At 37.4% G+C, this 24,760-nt stretch overlaps 2 non-coding genes across 2 annotated transcripts; one reads left to right on the plus strand and one right to left on the minus strand.

The window, feature by feature from the left end:
* The first annotated feature begins 9,424 nt into the window (after nucleotides 1–9,424).
* On the plus strand, nucleotides 9,425–9,532 carry LOC130952111 (small nucleolar RNA R71). Its single transcript, XR_009074292.1, has one exon. It is a non-coding gene; the product is annotated as a small nucleolar RNA R71 (small nucleolar RNA).
* A 14,560-nt stretch (nucleotides 9,533–24,092) lies between these two features.
* On the minus strand, nucleotides 24,093–24,200 carry LOC130953011 (small nucleolar RNA R71). The gene has a single exon (XR_009075184.1). It is a non-coding gene; the product is annotated as a small nucleolar RNA R71 (small nucleolar RNA).
* Between the last annotated feature and the right edge of the window lie 560 nt (nucleotides 24,201–24,760).

Here is a 24,760-nt window from a genome sequence, read left to right on the forward strand (position 1 = left end):
TCCAATCTCAAATCCTATCAACACTCTATTACCGCTATTACGATCACCACCCTTCTTCCATCACTTTCAATACAATGTCAGAAGGAGAAGCACCTTTGGATGCTAAAAATTGAAACTTTGGCAAGATTGTTTTGGTGAAGTCGCATGTGAGTAACACAGGAATCTTGCACATGATGGTGGTGATTTGGGAGAGTGAGAAAGTTCAACTTCATTAATTATATAATAAATTTGTAATTTGTACTGTTGTAAATATAGAACCTTTTTTCATGGAGTCCATGAGCTTGAAGTAGACCTAGGAGGATTTGAATCGCACCACAGGACCTTGCGCGCTGGATCTCGGTTTATTCTTACTTCCGGAACTTCTCCATCTAACGTTGCGTGGGAACGGATGGATTGCCTGGTTGCCTTGTTGTCGTCTTTGTCATCGTCAGTGTGGAAAGATGGTGGCAGTGGTGGTTAGTAGAGTAGTAGAGAATAGAAGGTGGCTAAGATAGTGGCAATGGAGGTGTTTGAGATTTGAGAAAGAAGAGAGGAGGGGTTGAAGATAAAGGATGGGGTAGTTCTAGAATTTTATTAAAAAGTCAACATAAATTTAGGATTTGGATACTTTTGTCGTACGGAATCCATCTTTAATGGATACAATATTAGTTTCCTTCTTTAATGGGTACTTTTGTCAGCGTTCGTAAAGTTCATGGGTACAAATGGTTGTTTTTCCTAAAAACAAAAGTGGATGTTTATTGAACTGTTCAACTTTTTTTTATGATAAAATGATCATGTTACTAAGAGAATCTCATTAAATGAAGGTTGAAAAATAAACCCTTCATACATTCATTCATGTATAAATAGGACATGATCTGAAGTTATATACACACATCAATAAAATATTTTTTCTTTCTTTACGTACAATATAAAGCTTTTCTTTCTCTTTCTCTCTTCATATACTACAAATACAATATTAGTATATAAATTATCGTTATTATGGTAGGATATTAATATTAGTGAATATTAATACTAGAGTTTTCTATTTACACTTCTTTATTTTATCTTCCTTATTTATTTATTTCGCAACATGTTATCAGTACGAAACTCTAACAAAATTTTAGGAAGACTTCAGGTAACAAATTTTCATTATGTTGAAACTCTCTCATCTTGAATTCAATACTCTTAATATATCTGGAAACAATTATTTACCATGGATACTAGATGCTAAAATCCATCTTGATTCAATGGATCTTAAAGATACCATTAAGGCTGAAAATAATATATCTCAGAAGGATATAGCCAAAGCCATAATTTTTCTTCGTCGTCATCTTGACGTATGATTGAAAAGTGAATATCTCACATTAAAAGATCTTACAGATCTGTGGAAAGACCTTGAAAAAGATATAATCATGAAAAGACGGTGATACTTCCTCAAACCCGATATGTTAAAGAAAATTTTCTCAACCTTCCATGCATCGAATGTGCTCCTGCAGTAGCAGTATCGAGAAAAATAATTTAAAATATTCTTACTTAATTTCTTACCTTTTTGTTGCTGAACGCAACAATGAGTTACTTTTGAGAAATCATGAAGTGCGCCCAACTGGTGCCGCCCCATTTCCTGAAGTAAATGCGGCATACCATTACCTCAGAAGAGATAAATGGAAAAGTTTTAGTAACGAGAAAAATTATGGAAGGAAAAGGAATTATGTTCACAAAGGATCTCACCAGAAGTGTGATAAAGAAAGAAACAATGGGCAAAGTAAATCAATTGAGAATAAATGCTTCCTTTGTGGTAGAAAGGGCCATTGGTCACGTACCTGTCGTATCCCAAGGCACCTAGTTGATCTTTATCAAGCATCCTTGAAAAAGGATGACAAAGGAAAGAAAACAAATTTTGTTTCAAATTATGAAAATTCCACCACTCATTATGATGTATCTAATTTCTTTGAGGATCCTGAAGGAAATATTGGCTATTTGATCAATGATGGAATAGTTTAATATGTGTGTTTGTTAAGTATCCATGTGAATAATTTTACTGTGTATGTACTTTTACTCATTTTATTATTATTATTATTTGTCTTTGAAGAAAAATGGCAATGACATATTTTGAAGATATTTGCCTTGTGGATAGTGCAAGTTCACACACTATTCTCAAAAGTGATATATATTTTACCCATCTTGTGCCAAAAGAAGAATATGTTAATACTATTATTGGCTCAGGCAATGTGATTAAAGGCTCCAGAAGAGCTATAATTTTGTTTTCCGGAGGAATAAAATTCATAATAAATAATGTACTATTATCTACCAAGTCACTGAGGAACTTGTTGAGTTTCAAAGATATTCGTCGAAATGGATATCATATTGAAACAATGAATGAGGAAAATCATGAGTATTTATGTATCACAACTCATGATTTAAATAAAAATGTTATATTAGAAAGTTACCCTCACTTTCATATGGGTTGTATTATACCAAGATTAGTGCAATTGAATCACATGCCATTGTAAACCAGAAGTTTACTAGCCCAAATGAATTCATAACTTGGCACAACTGATTGGGTCATCCGGGAACAACCATGATGCGGAGAATTATTGAAAACTCCCATGAACATTCACTAAAGAACCAGAAGATTCTTAAATCTAGTAAATTTTGTTGTGCTGCATGTTCTCAAGGGAAGTTAATTTTAAGGCCATCTCCAGTAAAGATTGGATTTGAGTCCCCTGAATTCCTAGAAAGGATTCAAGACGATATATGTTGACCTATTCATCCACCATGTGGATCTTTTAGATATTTTATGGTCCTAATAGACGCATCTTCGAGATGGTCACATGTGTGCTTATTGTCTTCTCGCAACCTGGCGTTTGTGAGATTACTGGCTCAAATTATTTGATTAAAAGCACAATTTCTAGAAAATCTAATCAAAGCAATTCGTCTTGATAATGCTGGTGAATTTACTTCCCAAGATTTTGATGCTTATTGTATGGCTAATGGAATAAGTGTTGAACATCCAGTAGCTTATGTTCACACACAAAATGGGTTAACAGAATCACTTATTAAACGCCTCCAATTAATTGCTAGACCCTTGCTTATGAGAACAAATCTCCCAACCTCGGTTTGGGGGCATGATATTTTACATGCCGCAGCACTTATTCGTTTGAGGCCAACGAGTTACCATCAGTTCTCTCTTATGAAATTAGCTTTTGGCCAGCAGCCAAATGTTTTACATTTAAGAATATTTGAGTGTGTGATATATGTTCCCACTGCACCACCTAATCGCACCAAAATTGGACCCCAAAGAAAATTGGGGATATATGTTGGATATGATTCTCCCTCTATAGTAAGGTATCTTGAGATACAAACTGGGGATGTATTTAAAGCCCGTTTTGCGGATTGTCATTTTGATGAATCAAAATTTTCAACATTAGGGAAAGAGAATAAGCTTCCTCAAAAGGAACTTAATTGGAATGCATCATCGTTGATGCATTTAGATCCTCGATCAGGGCAAAGTGAACTAGAAGTTCAAAAGATTATACATTTGCAAAGAATAGGAAATGAATTACCTGATGCATTTTCTGATACAAAGAGGATAACCAAATCTTATATACCAATGGAAAATGTCCCAATTCGAATTGATGTCCCAGTAGGACAAGTAGCCACTCAAGCAAATTCACGCCAGAAGCGTGGCAGGCCTGTCGGTTCTAAAGACAAAAATTCTCGAAAAAGAAAAGAGGTAAATACGATTCCTGTTGAAAAAGACATTGTAAAGACACCTGCAGTTGTCCAAAATTTTGATATAATTTTAATGCTAGAAGACGTTCAGGTACCTGAAAATTGTGAAAATGACGATATCTCGATAAATTTTGTCTTTACAGGAGAGAAATGGGACCGAAATAAGACAATTGTCAATGAAATATTTGCATATAATGTGACATTAAATATCATGCATGAAAGTAAGGATCTTGAGCCAAGATTAGTCGAAGAATTTTGACAAAGAAATGATTGGCTGAAATGGGAAGAAGCCATGAAGGCTAAATTAGACTCATTTGCAAAACGTGAAGTCTTTGGACCTGTAGTCTGGTGCACGAAATTGTGATCATCAACAATGGCGCCAAAGACTTGGAGCTCTCAACGTGAATCACACTTTGTCACAACTTCGCACAACTAACCAGCAAGTGCACTGGGTCGTCCAAGTAATAAACCTTACATGAGTAAGGGTCGATCCCACGGAGATTGTTGGTATGAAGCAAGCTATGGTCATCTTGGAAATATCAGTCAGGCGGATTCAAATAGTTATAATGATTTTTGAATATAAAGATAAATAAAGCATAGAATAAAGATAGAGATACTTATGTAAAGTATTGGTGGGAATTTCAGATAAGTGTGTGGAGATGCTTTATCCCTTTTGAATCTCTGCTTTCCTACTGCCTTCATCCAATCATTCTTACCCCTTTCCATGGCAAGCTGTATGTAGGGCGTCACCGTTGTCAATGGCTACTTCCCATCCTCTCAGTGAAAATGGTCCAAATGCGCTGTCACAGCACGACTAATCATCTGTCGGTTCTCGATCATGTCGGAATAGGATCTAGTGATCCTTTTGCGTCTGTCACTACGCCCAACACTCGCGAGTTTGAAGCTCGTCACAGTCATTCCTTTCCAGATCCTACTCGGAATACCACAGACAAGGTTTATACTTTCTGGATCTCAGGAATGGCCGCCAATAATTCTATCTTATACCACAAAGACTCCGATCTTTCGGAATGGAGACTAAGAGATACACGGTCGATCCAAGGTAGAACAGAAGTGGTTGTCAGTCATGCGTTCATAAGTGAGAATGATGATGAGTGTCACGGATCATCACACTCATCATGTTGAAGTGCAGCGAATATCTTAGAACAAGAATAAGCTGAATTGAATAGAAAATAGTAGTAATTGCATTAATACTCGAGGAACAGCAGAGCTCCACACCTTAATCTATGGTGTGTAGAAACTCCACCATTGAAAATATATAAGTGATGAAGGTCCAGGCATGGCCAAATGGCCAGCCCCCCCAAATAATATATGAATTCGAAAATAGGGAAAAAGACCCCTAGGTACAATAGTAAAAAGTTCTATTTATACTAAACTAGTTACTAGGGTTTACAAAAATAAGTCTAAGTGCAGAAATCCACTTCCGGGGCCCACTTTGGTGTGTGCTTGGGCTAAACTTGAGCTTTACACGTACAGAGGCTTCTCTTGGAGTTAAACACCAAGTTGTAACATGTTTTTGGCGTTTAACTCTGGTTTGTGACGTGTTTCTGGCGTTTTACTCTAGAATGCAGCATGGAACTGGCGTTGAACGCCAGTTTGCATCATCTAAACTCGAATAAAGTATGGACTATTATATATTGCTAGAAAGTTCTGGATGTCTACTTTCCAACGCAATTGAGAGTGCGCCATTTGGAGTTCTGTAGCTCCAGAAAATCCATTTCTAGTGCAGTAAGGTCAGAATCCAACAGCATCAGCAGTCCTTTGTCAGCCTCCTATCAGATTTTTGCTCAGGTCCCTCAATTTTAGCTAGAAAATACCTGAAATCACAGAAAAATACACAAACTCATAGTAAAGTCCATAAATGTGAATTTTGCATAAAAACTAATAAAAACATCCCTAAAAGTAGCTAGATCCTACTAAAAACTACCTAAAAACAATGCCAAAAAACGTATAAATTATCCGCTCATCGCAATACCAAACTTAAATTGTTGCTTGTCCCCAAGCAACTGAAAATCAAATAGGATAAAAAGAAGAGAATATACTATAAATCTCAAAATATCAATGAGTATTAGTTCTAATTAGATGAGCAGGACTAGTAGCTTTTTGCTTCTGAACAGTTTTGGCATCTCACTTTATCCTTTGAAGTTTAGAATGATTGGCATCCATAGGAACTCAGAGTTCAGATAGTGTTATTGATTCCCCTAGTTAAGTATGTTGATCCTTGAACATAGCTACTTTTATGAGTCTTGGCCATGGCCCTAAGTACTTTGTTTTTCAGTATTACCACCGATACATAAATGCCACAGACACATGACTGGGTGAACCTTTTCAGATTGTGACTCAGCTTTGCTAAAGTCCCCAGTTAGAGGTGTCCAAAGCTCTTAAGTACACTCTTTTTGCTTTGGATCACGACTTTAACCACTCAGTCTCAAGCTTTTCACTTGGACCTGCATGCCACAAGCACATGGTTAGGGACAGCTTGATTTAGCCGCTTAGGCCTGAATTTTATTTTCTTGGGCCCTCCTATCCATTGATGCTCAAAGCGTTGGATCCTTTTTACCCTTGCCTTTTGGTTTTAAGGGCTATTGGCTTTTTTTGCTTGCTTTTTCTTTTTCTTTTATATTTTTTTCGCTATTTTTTTCACAAGCTTTTGTTATTCACTGCTTCTTCTTGCTTCAAGAATAAATTTCATGATTTTTCAGATTATCAATAACATTTCTCTTTTTCATCATTCTTTCAAGAGCCAACAATTTTAACATTCATAAACAACAAGATCAAAAATATGCACTGTTCAAGCATTCATTCAGAAAACAAAAAGTATTGTCACCACATCAATATAATTAAACTAATTTCAAGGATGAATTCGAAACTCATGTACTTTTTGTTCTTTTGTATTAAAAACATTTTTCATTTAAGATAGGTGAAGGATTCATGGAATTATTCATAGCCTTAAGACATAGTTACTAAATACTAATGATCATGTAGTAAAGACTCAAAACATAGACAAACATAGAGCATAAAGTCGAAAAACAGAGAGATAAGAGCAAGGAAGTTAAGGAATGAGTCTACCTTAGTGAGGGTGGCGTCTTCTTCTTGAAGGACCAATGGTGTCTTTGAGCTCCTCTATGTCTCTTCCTTGCCTCTGTTGCTTGATCCCTAGTGATTTTGGTGCTCTTATCCTTAGTTGCTCCCAATAATTGTGTGGAGAAAAATGTATCCCCTGAGGTATCTCAGGGATTTCTTGATGAGGGAATTTCTGCTCTTGTTGAGGTCCATGAGTGGGCACTCTTGATGTGCAGTCAAATGCTCTACTACTGAGCTATAGACCCTTGAGATGAATCTCTCCGTCTCCCATGACTCAGAGGTGGAAGCAATTGCCTTTCCTTTCCTCTTTCTTGAGGTTTCTCTGGCCTTAGGTGCCATCAATGGTTATGGAAAAACAAAAAAAGCTATGCTTTTACCACACCAAACTTAGAATGTTGCTCGCTCTCGAGCAAAAGAAGAAAGAATAGAAGAAGAAGAAGAAGAAGAAGAAGATATGGAGAAGAGGGAGAGAGGTGTGGGTTTCGGCCAAGGGGGAGAATAGAGGGTAGTGTTGTGTAAAAATGAAGAAGGATGGAGGGGTTTATATAGTGGAGGGAGAGGGGTTTAGGTTCGGTCATCTAGGGTGGGTTTGGGTGGGAAAGAAATTTTGAATTTGAAGGTAGGTGGGGTTTATGGGGAAGAGTGGATGGATGTGATTGGTGAAGGGGTAATGTGGAATAGAGATTGAGGTAATTGGTGAAGGGTATAATGTTATTGGATTGTGTGAAGAAGAGAGAAGTGGGGTAGGTGGGGATCCTGTAGGGTCCATAGATCTTGAGGTGTCATTTGTGACTCCACATGATCATATACCTAATAAAACATAAAAGAACAATAGAAATATAGATAAATAAAAATTGAGTTGCCTCCCAATAAGCACTTCTTTAATGTCAATAGCTTGATAGTGAGCTCTCATGGAGCTTCACAGATGTTAAGAGCATTATTGAAACCTCCCAACACCAAACTTAGAGTTTGAATGTGGGGGTTCAACACCAAACTTAGAGTTTGGTTGTGGCCTCCCAACACCAAACTTAGAGTTTGATTGTGGGGGCTTTGTTTGACTCTGTATTGAAAGAAGCTTTTCATGCTTCCTCTCCATGGTTGCAGAGGAAGGTCCTTGAGCTTTAAACACAAGGTAGTCCCCATTCAATTGAAGGACTAGCTCTCCTCTGTCAACATCAATCACAGCTCCTGCTGTGGCTAGGAAGGGTCTTCCAAGGATGATGCATTCATCCTCATCCTTTCCAATATCTAGGATTATGAAATCAACAGGGATGTAAAGGCCTTTAACCTTCACTAACACATCATCTACCAATCCATAAGCTTGTTTTATTGACTTGTCTGCCATCTCTAATGAGATTCTTGCAGCTTGTACCTCAAAGATCCCCATTTTCTCCATTACAGAGAGTGGCATAAGATTTATACCTGACCCCAGGTCACATAGAGCCTTTTCAAAGGTCATGGTGCCTATGATACAGGGTATTAAGAATTTACCAAGATCTTGTTTCTTTTGAGGTAGAGTTTACTGAACCCATGTATTTAGTTCACTAATGAGCAAGGGATGTTCATCTTCCCAAGTCTCATTACCAAACAACTTGGCATTCAGCTTCATGATGGCTCCTAGATATTGAGCAACTTGCTCTTCAGTTACATCTTCATCCTCTTCAGAGAAAGAATAGTTCTCAGAGCTCATGAATGGCAGAAGGAAGTTTAATGGAATCTCTATGGTCTCTATATGAGCCTCAGATTCCTTTAGGTCCCTAATAGGGAACTTCTTTCTGTCTGAAGGACGTCCCATGAGGTCTTCCTCATTGGGATTCACGTCCTCCCCTTCCTCTTTGGATTCGGCCATTTTGATAATATCAATGGCCTTGCACTCTCTTTTTGGATTCTCTTCTGTATTGCTTGGGAGAGTACTAGGAGGAGTTTCAGTGATTTTCTTACTCAACTGACCCACTTGTGCCTCCAAATTTCTAATGGAGGACCTTGTTTCACTTATAAAACTTAAAGTGGCCTTAGATAGATCAGAGACTATGTTTGCTAAGCTAGAGGGGCTCTGCTTAGAATTCTCTGTCTGTTGCTGAGAAGATGATGGAAAAGGCTTGCTATTGCTAAGCCTATTTCTTCCACCATTATTAAAGCCTTGTTGAGGCTTTTGTTGATCCTTCCATGAGAAATTTGGATGATTTCTCCATGAGGGATTATAGGTGTTTCCATAGGCTTCACCCATGTAATTCACTTCTGCCATTGCAGGGTTCTCAGGATCATAAACTTCTTCTTCAGAAGATGCCTCTTTAGTACTGTTGGATGCATTTTGCCATCCATTCAGACTCTAAGAAATCATGTTGACTTGCTGAGTCAACATTTTGTTTTGAGCCAATATGGCATTCAGAGCATCAATTTCAAGAACTCCCTTTCTCTGAGGTGTCCCATTACTCACAAGATTCCTCTCAGAGGTGTACATGAATTGGTTATTTGCAACCATGTCAATGAGTTCTTGAGCTTCTGCAGGCGTTTTCTTTAGGTGAATGGATCCACCTGCAGAATGGTCCAGTGATATCTTAGAGAACTCAGATAGACCATGATAGAATATATCCAAAATGGTCCACTCAGAAAGCATGTCAGAAGGACACTTTTTGGTCAACTACTTGTATCTTTTCCAAGCTTCATAGAGGGATTCACCATCTTTTTGCTTGAAAGTCTGAACATCCACTCTAAGCTTGCTCAGCTTTTGAGGAGGAAAGAACTTGGCCAAGAAGGCCGTGACCAGTTTGTCCCAAGAGTCCAGGCTATCTTTAGGTTGTGAGTCCAACCATGTTCGAGCTCTGTCTCTTACAACAAAAGGGAAAAGTATGAGCCTGTAGACTTCAGAATCTACTCCATTAGTCTTAACAGTATCACAGATCTGCAAAAATTTAGTTAAATACTGATAGGGATATTCTGATGAAAGTCCATGAAACTTGCAGTTCTGTTGCATTAGAGCAACTAGTTGAGGCTTCAGCTCAAAATTATTTTTTCCAATGGCAGGGATTAAGATGCTTCTTCCATAAAAATTGGAAGTAGGTGTAGTATAATCACCAAGCATCCTCCTTGCATTATTGTTGGGTTCGGCCATGTCTCTTTCTTTTTTGAGATTCTCTGTAAGGTTTTCTCTTAATTGTTGTGCTTTAGCTTCTCTTAGCTTCTTCTTCAAAGTCCTTTTAGGTTCAGGATCTGCTTCAACAAAAATGTTCTTGTCCTTACTCCTGCTCATATGAAAAAAAGAGAACAGAAAAGAAGAGGAATCCTCTATGTCACATTATAGAGATTCCTTTATGTGAGTAGAAGAAAAGAAGAATAAGAATGAAGAAGAGAAAAATTCAAACACAGAGGAAAAGAGAGGGTTCGAATTTTAAGATGAAGAGAAGTGTTAGAAAATAAATGAAATAAATAGAAAGAGATGAGAGGGGGAGAATTTCGAAAGTTATTTTTGAAAAAAATGTTAGTGATTTTTGAAAATTAAGAGAAGAATTAAAATTAAAATTAAAATTTGAAATAATTAGTTAAATAAAAAGATTTTTTTTTAAAAAAAAGAGGTGATTTTCAAAAATTAGAGAGAGGAAAGTAGTTAGGTGGTTTTGAAAAAGATAAGAAGTAGTGAAACAAACAAAAAGTCAATAGTTAGTTGAAAAAGATTTGAAATTCAATTTTGAAAAGATAGGAAGTTAGAAAAGATTTTTGAAATCAATTTTGAAAATGATCTTATTTGAAAAAGATATGTTTGAAAAGATATGATTGAAAAGAGATAAGATTTTGAAATTTATTTTGAAAAAGAATTGAAAAAAGAAATTTAGAAAGATTTGATTTTTAAAATTAAAATTGATTACTTGACAAACAAGAAACTAAAAGATATGATTCTTCAAGATTGAACCTTTCTTAACAAGAAAGTAAAAAACTTCAAATTTTTGAATCAATCACATTAATTGTTAGTAAAGTTTTCGAAAATCATGAAATAAAGATAAGAAAAAGATTTTGAAAATCAATTTTAAAAATTTTCGAAAATAATAATAAAAAAATAAAAAAGATTTGATTTTTGAAAAAGATTTTGAAAAGATGAGATTTTTAAAATTGAAATCTTGACTTGACTAACAAGAAACAACTTATTTTAAAAATTTTTGACTAAGTCAACCCAAAAATTTCGAAAATTATGAGTAAAATAAGGAAAAGATATTTTTTGAATTTTTTTTGAATTTTTAATGATGAGAGAGAAAAATAACTAAATGACTCAAAACATAAAATTTATGAATCAAAACACATGATGCATGCAAGAACACTTTGAATATCAAGATGAACACCAAGAACACTTTGAAGATCAAGATGAATATCAAGACTTATTTTTGAAAAATTTTCAAGAAAAAAAATATGCAAGACACCAAACTTAGGAATTTTTAATGCTTAGACACTATGAATGCAAAAATGCATATGAAAAACAGCAAAAGACACAAAACAAGAAAATATGGAGATCAAACAAGAAGACTTGTCAAGAACAACTTGAAGATCATGAAGAATACAATGCATGAATTTTCGAAAATTTTTTTAGAAAATTAAAAAGATGCAATTGACACCAAACTTAAAAATTAACACTAGACTCAAACAAGAAACACAAAATATTTTTTTGGTTTTATGATTTTATAATTTTTTTTGTATTTTTCGAAAATTATATTTTGAAAAAACAAAAAAGAAGAAAAAGTTTTAAAGATTTTTGAAAATTTTTTGAAAACTTTTTGGAAAGAAAATTACCTAATCTAAGCAACAAGATGAACCGTTAGTTGTCCAAACTCAAACAATCCCCAGCAACGGTGCCAAAAACTTGGTGCACGAAATTGTGATCATCAACAATGGCGCCAAAGACTTGGAGCTCTCAAATGTGAATCATACTTTGTCACAACTTCGCACAACTAACCAGCAAGTGCACTGGGTCATCCAAGTAATAAACCTTACGTGCGTAAGGGTCGATCCCACGGAGATTGTTGGTATAAAGCAAGCTATGGTCATCTTGCAAATCTCAGTCAGGCGGATTCAAATAGTTATAATGATTTTCAAATATAAAGATAAATAAAGCATAGAATAAAGATAGATATACTTATGTAAAGCATTGGTGGGAATTTCAGATAAGTGTATGGAGATGCTTTATCCCTTTTGAATCTCTGCTTTCCTACTGCCTTCATCCAATCATTCTTACCCCTTTTCATGGCAAGCTGTATGTAGGGCGTCACCGTTGTCAATAGCTACTTCCCATCCTCTCAGTGAAAATGGTCCAAATGCACTGTCACAGCACGGCTAATCATATGTCAGTTCTCGATCATGTCGGAATAGGATCTAGTGATCCTTTTGCGTCTGTCACTATGCCCAACACTCGCGAGTTTAAAGCTTGTCACAGTCATTCCTTTCCAGATCCTACTCAAAATACCACAGACAAGGTTTAGACTTTCCGGATCTCAAGAATGGCCGCCAATAAATCTAGCTTATACCACGAAGACTCTGATCTTTCGGAATGGAGGCTAAGAGATACACGCTCGATCTAAGGTAGAACGGAAGTGGTTGTCAGTCACGCGTTCATAAGTGAGATTGATGATGAGTGTCACGGATCATCACATTCATCATGTTGAAGTGCATCGAATATCTTAGAACAAGAATAAGCTGAATTGAATAGAAAATAGTAGTAATTGCATTAATACTCGAGGAACAGCAGAGCTCCACACCTTAATCTATGGTGTGTAGAAACTCCACCGTTGAAAATACATAAGTGATTAAGGTCCAGGCATGGTCGAATGGCCAGCCCCCCCAAATGATATATGAATTCGAAAATAGGGAAAAAGACCCCTAGAACAATAGTAAAAAGTTCTATTTATACTAAACTAGTTACTAGGGTTTACAAAAATAAGTCTAAATGCAGAAATCTACTTCTAGGGCCCACTTTAGTGTGTGCTTGGGCTGAGCTTGAGCTTTACACGTGCAGAGGCTTCTCTTGGAGTTAAATGCCAAGTTGTAACATGTTTTTGGCGTTTAACTCTGGTTTGTGACGTGTTTCTGGCGTTTTACTCCAAAATGCATCATGGAACTGGAGTTGAACGTCAGTTTGTGTTGTCTAAACTCGAATAAAGTATGAACTATTATATATTGATGGAAAGCCCTGCATGTCTACTTTCTAACACAATTGAGAGTGCGCCATTTGGAGATCTGTAGCTCCAGAAAATCCATTGTGAGTGCAGGGAGGTCAGAATCCAATTGCATCAGCAGTCCTTTGTCAGCCTCCTATCAGATTTTTGCTCAGGTCCCTCAATTTCAGCAAGAAAATACCTGAAATCACAGAAAAACACACAAAATCATAGTGAAGTCCAGAAATATGAATTTTTCATAAAAACTAATAAAAATATCCCTAAAAGTAGCTAGATCCTACTAAAAACTACCTAAAAACAATGCCAAAAAGCGTATAAATTATCCGCTCATCATAGTCCGTACACCAGAAGATGTAAAACATGTTGGATACAGGTGGATATTTGTGAGAAAACAAAATAAGAAAAATGAAGTTGTGCGCTACAAAGCCCGATGGTGCGTATTTTACAACCCACAAACTAACCGGCAAGTGCACCGAGTCGTACCAAGTAATACCTTATGTGAGTAAGGGTCGATCCCATGAGGATTGATGGACTAAGCAACAATGATTGAGTGATTGGCTTAGTTACACAAGCAGAAAATGGTTTTAAAATATTCAAAGAGCATTAAATAGTACTCTTAAAATTTCAGAAAGCAAGCAGCAATGAGGTGGGAATAAATTATTTGAGAAAACAGTTAAGGTTTTAGAGTTATCTAATTTCCGGATTAACTTTTATTACTAATTAATTTAATCATGCAAGATTTAATTTCATGGTAAACTATATGTGACTAGACCCTAATTCCTTAGACCTTCCTAGTCTCCTCTAAAATTCATCAATTGCCAATTCCTTAGTCAATTAATTCCAATTAGAAGGTGATGATTAATTTCTAGTTTATATGCCAAAAGAATCCTAATTATCCACAAATAAGGGGATTATATGTCACGTATCCCTTTAAATACAAACAATTAAAAATTCAGTATAATATGTTTTCAAGCTGTTGTTCAAGTAAAGAGCTTTTCCAAGTTTTACAAGAACTCAATTAGAATATGGGTCATACTTTCGTTCCACCCATATTCATAAAATAAAGAACGAAAACAATTATTGAAATATAAATCAAGACATGAATTAAATAAAAAAAGATCAAACGAATCAATCCATGAAAGTAGACAGAGCTCCTCACCTTAACAATGAAGGATTAGTTGCTCAAGGTTTAGAGAAGAAAAATAAGGGTTCTGGTAACAATTGGTTACGTGTCTAAATGTACAGAGTTCCTATTTATAACTACTCCTAATAAATTTAAAATCTAATTATCTAAAACTAAAAATAATATCTTTTCCTAAAAGATAAGATTTGAATTTAAATTCGAATTAATTAACAAGTCTTCAGCTGATGGGTGGGGACCACTTGATTGTCCATTCTGCAGCTTCCAATCTGTGTTTTCTGGGCCAGAAACTAGGTCAAAACGCGGCCCAAAATCCACGCCAGCGATTTCTGTAACTTTTGTAGATCGCGCACGTCACGCGTACGGGTCAGTCACGCGTACGCGTCGACATGGATACTTCCAGATCACGCGCACGCGTCAGGCACGCGTGCGCGTCGCTCCTTGCAGCCATCTCCTTTGATTCTTGTGCTGCAGAAACAACAAACAAATTCCGCCGAATGCTACCTGAAATAAATAAAATTGCACAAAACTCAAAATAGCATCCATAGTGGCTAAAATATAATTAATTCTTAATTAAACTCAACAAATTAGATGCAAATTCACTAGGAAAAGATTGACAAGATGCTCACGCATCACAACACCAAACTTAAACTGTTGCTTGTCCTCATGCAACCAAAACTAATATAAGCTTATGATGTGATGAATTTGCATGAGAATGAGAGTTCGATTAAGCTCGTGTCTCTTCTTATAGTGGGGTTTACAACTGCAATCCTGAATAGGTTTGGCATCTCACTCTCCTTTGAATTAGAAGACTGTTAATGTCATTTGGAATTAGAATTCGGATAATATTATGAATTCTCTTATCTTTTATATTTCAGTTTAATCCTTGAACACAGCAAAATTTATTTTAATTTATTTTTCTTTGGTGCTTTGCACCTTGAGCCTAGCCGTGACTTTAAATGTTTTTTTTCAAGAGTTACTTGACACAAAAACACCACAAGCACTTAACTGGGGAACTCTCTTTGAGTTTTAATTTTTCTTTCTATTACTCCCAGACAGTGGTGCTCAAAGCCTTTGGCATACTCTGTTAAACGCACTTGGTCTTAAAACTAAGTGTTCTGTCTCAAGGATTACTTGACACAATCACATCACAAGCATGTAACTAGGGAAACAACTCTTTGAGCTTTTAATCATGTCTGACCTCCCTAGTTATTGATGCTTAGAGCATTGGACCTTGCTTTTATTTATTATTTATTTGTGTATATATATATATATATATATATATATATATATTGCTGTTTCTTTTATTTCAAGGATTAAATTTTTGTTTATTTCAGAGAAGTCATAATAATTCTCTAAATTCCTATTCCTTATACATCAACATCCCTTGATTCAAATTCAAATATGCACTGTTCATATCATGCATTCAAAAATCACAGGAGATACCACCATATTTAAGTAAATTAGACTATTCTTAAAATTAACTCAATTTCTCATGCAATACTGATGAGCGGATAATTTATACGCTTTTTGGCATTGTTTTTAGTATGTTTTTAGTATGATTTAGTTAGTTTTTAGTAGATTTTTATTAGTTTTTAGCTAAAATTCACTTTTCTGGACTTTACTATGGGTTTGTGTGTTTTTCTGTGATTTCAGGTATTTTCTGGCTGAAATTAAGGGATCTGAGCAAAAATCTGATTTAGAGGCTGAAAAGGACTGCAGATGCTGTTGGATTCTGACCTCCCTGCACTCGAAGAGGATTTTCTGGAGCTACAGAAGCCCAATTGGCGCGCTCTCAACGGCGTTGGAAAGTAGACATCCTGGGCTTTCCAGCAATGTATAATAGTCCATACTTTGCCCGAGATTTGATGGCCCAAACCGGCGTTGCAAATCAGCCTCAGAATTTCCAGCGTTTAACGCTGGAACTGGCATAAAAATTGGAGTTAAACGCCCAAACTGGCATGAAAGCTGGCGTTTAACTCCAGAAAAGGTCTCTACACATGAAAGCTTCAATGCTCAGCCCAAGCACACACCAAGTGGGCCCAGAAGTGGATTTTTCTGTCATTTACTCATTTCTGTAAACCTTAGGTTACTAGTTCACTATTAATAGGATCTTTTGACATTGTATCGGTACCTCATGACATTTTACACGTTTCTTTGTGTACCTTCCACGGCATGAGTCTCTAAACCCCATGGTTGGGGGTGAGGAGCTCTGCTGTGTCTTGATGGATTAATGCAATTACTACTGTTTTTCATTCAATCATGCTTGCTTCCATTCTAAGATATTACTTGTTCTTAAACCGGATGAATGTGATGATCCGTGACACTCATCATCATTCTCAACTATGAACGTGTGCCTGACAACCACCTCCGTTCTACCTTAGATTAAGTAGATGTCTCTTGGATTCTTTAATCAGAATCTTCGTGGTATAAGCTAGAACTGATGGCGGCATTCAAGAGAATCCGGAAGGTCTAAGCCTTGTCTGTGGCATTCTGAGTAGGATTCAATGATTGAATGACTGTGACGAGCTTCAAACTCCTGAGTGCGGGGCGTTAGTGACAGACGCAAAAGAATCACTGGATTCTATTCCGGCCTGATTGAGAACCGACAGATGGATAGCCGTGCCGTGACAGGGTGCGTTGAACATTTCCACTGAGAGGATGGGAGGTAGCCACTGACAACGGTGAAACCCTTGCATACAGCTTGCCATGGAAGGAGCCTTGCGTGTTTGAGGAAGAAGACAGTAGGAAAGCAGAGATTCAGAAGGCCGAGCATCTCCAAAGCCTCAACCTATTCTCCATTACTGCAAAACAAGTACTTATTTCATGTTCTTTTGCTTTTCACAATCAATCTTGATAATTTATGATATCCTGACTAAGATTTACAAGATAACCATAGCTTGCTTCAAGCCGACAATCTCCGTGGGATCGACCCTTACTCACGTAAGGTATTACTTGAACGACCCAGTGCACTTGCTGGTTAGTTGTGCGGGATTGCAAAAGTGTGATTGCAATTTCGTGCACCAAGTTTTTGGCGCCATTGCCGGGGATTGTTCGAGTTTGGACAACTGACGGCTTATCTTGTTGCTTAGATTAGGACTGTTTTATTTTTGTTGGTTTAGAGTCTTTTAGTTGAGTCTAGTTTCATATTTTAAGTTTGGTGTCAATTGCATACTTTTGTTTTTCTTCTAATTTTCGAATTTGCATGTCTTTAGTCCCTTTTTGATCCGTAAAAATTCTAAGTTTGGTGTCCTCTTTGTGTTTTTCCTTTAAAATTTTCGAAAAATTGTGTTTGATTTTCTAAAAATTTTAAGTTTGGTGTCATTTTGTTGTTTTTCTCTTTCTTCATTTCAAAAATCAAATCTTTTTCATAAAAATTTTTCAATCATATCTTTCTAATTGCTAATCTCAAAATCTTTTTAATTAACTAATTGATTCAGTTTTCAATTTGCTTTGATCTTATTTTTTTTAATTTTCGAATTTTTTATTTTATTTTCCTTTTGCTTTATTTTATTTTATTATTTTCGGTCACTTAAAAAAAAAACAAGAAAAAAACAAAATTTATCTATTTGCAATCCATATCAGTTCCCTTTATCCACTATGGACCTAAGTGGGATTGATCAATCCAGAAGGACTCTGGGGTCATATGCTAACCCCATTACAGCTGCGTATGGGAGTAGCATTTGTACACCTCTCATCAAAGCAAGCAGCTTTGAGCTAAATCCTCAACTCATTATCATAGTGCAGCAAAATTGCCAGTATTCCGGTCTTCCACAGGAAGAACCTACTGAGTTTCTGGCACAATTTTTACAAATTGCTGACACAGTACATGATAAAGAGGTGGATCAGGATGTCTACAGACTATTACTGTTTCCATTTGCTGTAAAAGATCAAGCTAAAAGGTGGTTGAATAACCAACCTACAGCAAGCATAAAGACATGGAAACAGTTATCAGACAAGTTCCTGAATCATTTTTACCCTCCAAAGAGGATGACACAGCTAAGGCTGGACATCCAAGGCTTTAAACAAGAGGATAATGAATCCCTTTATGATGCCTGGGAGAGGTATAGAGGTATGCTAAGAAAATGCCCCTCTGAAATGTTTTCAGAGTGGGTACAGTTAGACATCTTCTACTATGGGCTTACAGAAAAAGCTCAGATGTCTTTAGACCACTCAGCTGGTGGATCTATACACATGAGGAAGACAATTGAAGAGGCTCAAGAGCTTATAGACACTGTTGCTAGAAACCAATATTTATACTCTAGCAATGAGTTCTCTCCAAAAGAGGAAGTCATGGCAGTAGTCACTGATCCTAATCCTCAAGAACAGATGATTGAGCTTAATCAACAATTGCTCCTGATGACAGAACAGTTAGCAGAATTTAAAGAGATGCTCCATGAAACTAAAGTTGCTAACAAGAACATAGAACTGCAGTTGAATCAAGCAAAACAGCAGATATCTAACCAGATAACAGGAGAGTGTCAAGTAGTTCAACTGAGGAGTGGGAAGACACTAAACAACACCACTCAAAAGAGCAAAAAGTCAAATAAGGAACAATTGACAGAGGGTAACCAAGCCACTGCCCAAAATCCCTCTGAGGACAGTAAGAGCCCAGAGAGGAATACTTTTGGCGTTCAAACGCCAGAAAGGGAAGGAAAGCTGGCGTTAAACGCCCATTCCTTGCCCAGTTCTGGCGTTCAAACGCCAGAAAAGGGGGAGAAGTTGGCGTTAAACGCCCAATCTTCACCCATTCCTGGCGTTCAGACGCCAAGGGAGGATCAGACACCTGAGAGTGCTGACAGTAATCCCTCAAAAACGGATTCTTCAACCACTTCTGTAAGGAATAAGCCTGCAGCAACTAAGGTTGAAGAATATAAAGCCAAGATGCCTTATCCTCAGAAACTCCGCCAAGCGGAGCAGGATAAGCAATTTGCCCGCTTTGCAGATTATCTAAGGACTCTTGAAATAAAGATTTCGTTTGCAGAGGCACTTGAGCAAATACCTTCTTATGCTAAGTTCATGAAAGAGATCTTAAGTCATAAGAAGGATTGGAGAGAAACTGAAAAAGTGTTTCTCACTGAAGAATGCAGTGCAGTCATTCTGAAAAGCTTACCAGAAAAGCTTCAAGATCCAGGAAGCTTTATGATACCATGCACATTAGAAGGTGCTTGCACCAAGACAGCCCTATGTGATCTTGGAGCAAGCATCAATCTAATACCTGCATCCACTATCAGAAAGCTTGGGTTGACTGGAGAAGTTAAACCAACCCGGATATGCCTCCAACTTGCTGATGGCTCCATTAAACATCCATCAGGCATAATAGAGGACATGATTGTCAAGGTTGGGCCATTTGCCTTTCCAACTGACTTTGTGGTGCTGGAAATGGAGGAGCACAAAAGTGCAACTCTCATTCTAGGAAGACCTTTCCTAGCAACTGGACGAACTCTCATTGATGTGCAAAAGGGGAAAGTAACCCTGAGAGTCAATGAGGATGAGTTCAAGTTGAATGCTGTAAAAGCTATGCAGCATCCAGACACACCAAATGACTGCATGGGTGCTGACATTATTGACTCTTTGGTGGAAGAGATCAATATGACTGAAAGCCTAGAATCAGAGCTTGAAGACATCTTCAAGGATGCTCAAACTGATCAAGAAGAACCAGAGAAAACAAAGGAATTTTCGAAAATTCCTCAGGAGGAGGATAAGCCTCCCAAACCTGAACTCAAACCACTACCACCATCCCTGAAGTATGCATTTCTGGGAGAGGGTGACACTTTTTCAGTGATTATAAGCTCTGCTTTAAATCCACAGGAAGAGGAAGCACTGATTCAAGTGCTAAAGACACACAAGACAGCTCTTGGGTGGTCCATAAGTGATCTTAAGGGCATTAGCCCAGCTAGATGCATGCACAAGATCCTGTTGGAGGATAATGCCATACCAGTGGTCCAACCACAGAGGAGGCTAAATCCAGCCATGAAGGAGGTGGTTGATGAGCGGATAATTTGTATACTTTTTGGCATTGTTTTTAGTATATTTTTAGTATGATCTAGTTAGTTTTTAGTATATTTTTATTAGTTTTTAATTAAAATTCACTTTTCTGGACTTTACTATGAGTTTGTGTGTTTTTCTGTGATTTCAGGTATTTTCTGGCTGAAATTGAGGGACCTGAGCAAAAATCTGATTCTGAGACCAAAAAGGACTGCAGATGCTGTTGGATTCTGACCTCCCTGCACTCAAAGCGGATTTTCTGGAGCTACAGAAGCCCAATTGGCGCGCTCTCAACGGCGTTGGAAAGTAGACATCCTGGGCTTTCCAGCAATATATAATAATCCATACTTTGCCCAAGATTTGATGGCCCAAACCGGCGTTCAAAGTCACCTCAAGAAATCCCAGCGTTAAACGCTGGAACTGGCACCCAAATGGGAGTTAAACGCCCAAACTGGCACCAAAGCTGGCGTTTAACTCCAAGAAGAGTCTCTACACGAAATTGCTTCATTGCTCAGCCCAAGCACACACCAAGTGGGCCCGGAAGAGGATTTTTATGTCATTTACTCATTTCTGTACACCCTAGGCTACTAGTTTCTTATAAGTAGGACCTTTTACTATTGTATAAAAAATCTTTTGATCACTTTTAGATCTCTAGATCATCTTTGGACATTTTTGTTCTTAGATCATTGGGAGGCTGGCCATTCGGCCATGCCTAGACCTTATGCTTATGTATTTTCAACGGTGGAGTTTCTACACACCATAGATTAAGGTGTGGAGCTCTGCTGTACCTCGAGTATTAATGCAATTACTATTGTTCTTCCATTCAATTCCACTTGTTCTTTTACCAAGATATCACTTGTTCTTCAACATGATGAAGGTGATGATTGACGCCCATCACCATTCTCACCCATGAACAAGGTGACTGACAACCATTCTTGTTCTACAAGCATCTGAGGCTTAGTGAATATCTCTTGGATTCCTGATTGCACGATGCATGGTTGATCGCCTGACAACCGAGTGCTCGCCTGACAAACGAGCCAGCCATTCCGTGAGATCAGAGTCTTCGTGGTATAGGCAAGAACTGATGGCAGCATTCAAGAGAATCCGGAAGGTCTAACCTTGTCTGTGGTATTCTGAGTAGGATTCAATGATTGAATGACTGTGACGTGCTTCAAACCTGTAACCTATTGGGCGTTAGTGACAGACGCAAAAGAGTTATTCTATTCCGGTAGGGGAGGGAACCAAACCGGTGATTGGCAGCACTGTGACAGAGTGTGTGCATTAGCTTTCACTGCGAGGATGGGAGGTAGCTGCTGACAACAGTGAGACCCTATACGAGCTTGCCATGGAAAGGAGTAAGAAGGATTGGATGAAGACAGTAGGAAAGCAGAGAGACGGAAGGGAAGGCATCTTCATGCGCTTATCTGAAGTTCCTACCAATGAATTACATAAGTATCACTATCTTTATCTTTTATGTTATTTTCGTTCATCACATATATATCTGAGTTGCCTGACTAAGATTTACAAGATGACCATAGCTTGCTTCAATACTAACAATCTCCGTGGGATCGACCCTTACTCACGTAAGGTTTATTACTTGGACGACCCAGTGCACTTGCTGGTTAGTTGTGCGAAGTTGTGTAATGCCATGGTATTGAGCACACCAAGTTTTTGGAGCCATTACCAGGGATTATGAGAGTTGTGAAAAAGTATAGTTCACAATTTCGCGCACCAAGTTTTGGCGCCGTTGCCGGGGATTGTTCTAGTTTTGAGCAAGCCTTTGGTAACATCAGTGCCAAGATCCGGCAACAACATCAAATTTTTGGTGTTATTGCCCGGGCTTGTTCAGGCTGGACAACTGACGGTTCATCTTGTTGCTTAGATTAGGTATTTTTTTTCGAAATTCTTGAAGATGAATTCTAGAGTTTCATGATGATTTGTTGAAATCTGGCTGGCTGAGAAGCCATGTCTAATCCGATTGGACCGAGGTTTCAACTTATCACCACAAGAGCTTGTTGATTTCGTATCAATCTTGCTTTTGGAGCAGTGATTTGCTAAGGCTTGGCTGACCTTTGGTCATGTCTAGTGTTTTGGACCGAAGCTTTCTTTGAAAGCTTGGCTGGCTGTGAAGCCATGTCTAATTCCTGGACCGGAGTCTTAGACTAGCATTGCACTGATTCCTGGAATTCTCATTAAGAATTTTGATACCTTTTTTTTTCCACTTAATTTTCGAAAAACACAAAAAATTTGCAAAACCATAAAATCCAAAAATATTTCTTGTTTGAGTCTAGAGTCTCATCTTAAGTTTGGTGTCAATTGCATGTTTTTGTTATATTTTTCGAATCCATGCATATATTTCTTGTTTTGATCTTTGAATTCTATTGACTTGAGTATTTTGTGTGTCTCATATGCATTTTCAGTTCATTAGTGTCAGTAGTATACAAACTGCTAAGTTTGGTGTCTTGCATGCATTGTTATTTGATCCTTGTTGCATTTTAATTATTAAAAATCCAAAAATATTTTTAATTTGTGTCTTTTCAAGTCAATGATACAAGGGATTGAAGATTCAGAACACACTGCAGAGGAATTATACAGAAAAAGCTGAGCATTCAAAAATGCCCAGTGAAGAAGGGACTGGCGTTTAAACGCCAGCCAGGGCACCTGGTTGGGCGTTTAACGCCCAAAAAGGTAGCATTTTGGGCGTTAAACGCCAGAATGTATACCATTCTGGGCGTTTAACGCCAGGATGGTGCTAGGGGGAAGATTTTGTTTTCAAATCAATTTTTTTCAAGTTTTCAAAGTTTTTCAAAATCAATCTTTTTCAAATCATATCTTATCAATCAAATGTTTTCAAATTAATTTCTTTCCTTTCTCAAAGATACTTACTAACAATTAATGATTTGATTGAACATTTTTTGCCTTTCTATTAAGAAAGGTTTATGTTTGAATCATATCTTTTCTTGTTAGGCAAGTCATTAATTTTTAAAATCATATCTTTTCAAATTGTTTTCAAATCATATCTTTTAAAATTGTTTTCAAATCATATCTTTTCAATCACATCTTTTTAAAACCATAACTTTTCAATTAGATCTTTTTAACCTCATCTTTTTCAAATAGTTTTCAATCAAACCTTTTTAATTTCTAATTTCAAAATCTTTTTCAAAAATCACTTGATTTCTCTTCCACTTTCAATTTTCGAAAATTATCAATCAAATTTTCAAAATGTTTTCAAAATCTTTTAATTGAATTTTCGAAAATCCTCTTCCCTCCTTCTCACATCCTTCTACTTATGGAGTACCACTCCTCCTAAATGCACAATTCGAACCTCATCTAATTAAAGTTCGAATTCTTCTTCTTCTTCTTCTTTCTATTTCTCTTTTCCTCTGACATTTCAAGGAATCTCTATACTGTGACATAGAGGATTCCACATTTTCTTTTTCTCTTCTCTTTCATATGAGCAGGAGCAGAGACAAAGGCATTCTTGTTGAAGCTGATCCTGAACCCGAAAGGACCTTGAAGAGAAAGCTAAGAGAAGCCAAAGCACAACTCTCTTTAGAGGACCTGACCGAATTCTTCAAAGAAGAAGAACCCATGGCAGCCGAAAACAACAACAATGCCAACAATGCAAGGAAGGTGCTGGGTGACTTTACTGCACCTACTCCCGACTTCTATGGGAGAAGCATCTCTATCCCTGCCATTGGAGCAAACAACTTTGAGCTTAAGCCTCAATTAGTTTCTCTAATGCAACAGAATTGCAAGTTCCATGGACTTCCAATGGAAGATCCTCATCAGTTTTTAGCTGATTCTTGCAAATCTGTGACACAGTCAAGACTAATGGGGTTAACCCTGAGGTCTACAGGCTGATGCTATTCCCTTTTGCTGTAAGAGACAGAGCTAGAATATGGTTGGATTCTCAACCTAAAGAAAGCCTGAACTCTTGGGAAAAGCTAGTCAATGCCTTCTTGGCAAAGTTCTTTCCACCACAAAGATGGAGTAAGCTTAGAGTGGAAGTCCAAACCTTCAGACAGAAGGATGGAGAATCCCTCTATGAAGCTTGGGAAAGATACAAACAATTAATCAGAAGATGTCCTTCAGACATGCTTTCTGAATGGAGCATCATAGGTATTTTCTATGATGGTCTCTCTGAACTATCTAAGATGTCCTTGGATAGCTCTGCTGGAGGCTCTTCATCTGAAGAAGACGCCCGCAGAAGCTCAAGAATTGATTGAAATGGTTGCAAATAACCAATTCATGTACACTTCTGAAAGGAATCCTGTGAACAATGGGACTAGTCAGAAGAAAGGAGTTCTTGAGATTGACACTCTGAATGCCATATTGGCTCAGAACAAGATATTGAATCAACAAGTCAATTTGATTTCTCAAAGTCTGTCTGGAATGCAAAATGCACCAAACAGTACAAAGGATGCTTCATCTGAGGAAGAAGCTTATGATCCTGAGAACCCTTCCATGGAAGAGGTGAATTACCTAGGAGAACCCTATGGAAATACCTACAATTCTTCATGGAGAAATCACCCAAATCTCTCATGGAAGAATCAAGAGAGACCTCAACAAGGTTTCAATAACAATAATGGTGGAAGAAACAGGCTTAGCAATGGCAAGCCTTTTCCATCATCTTCTCAGCAACAGACAGAGAGTTCTAAGC

The sequence above is a fragment of the Arachis stenosperma genome, chromosome 9 (genome assembly GCF_014773155.1).
Source record: "Arachis stenosperma cultivar V10309 chromosome 9, arast.V10309.gnm1.PFL2, whole genome shotgun sequence".
NCBI classification, from domain to species: Eukaryota; Viridiplantae; Streptophyta; class Magnoliopsida; order Fabales; family Fabaceae; genus Arachis; species Arachis stenosperma.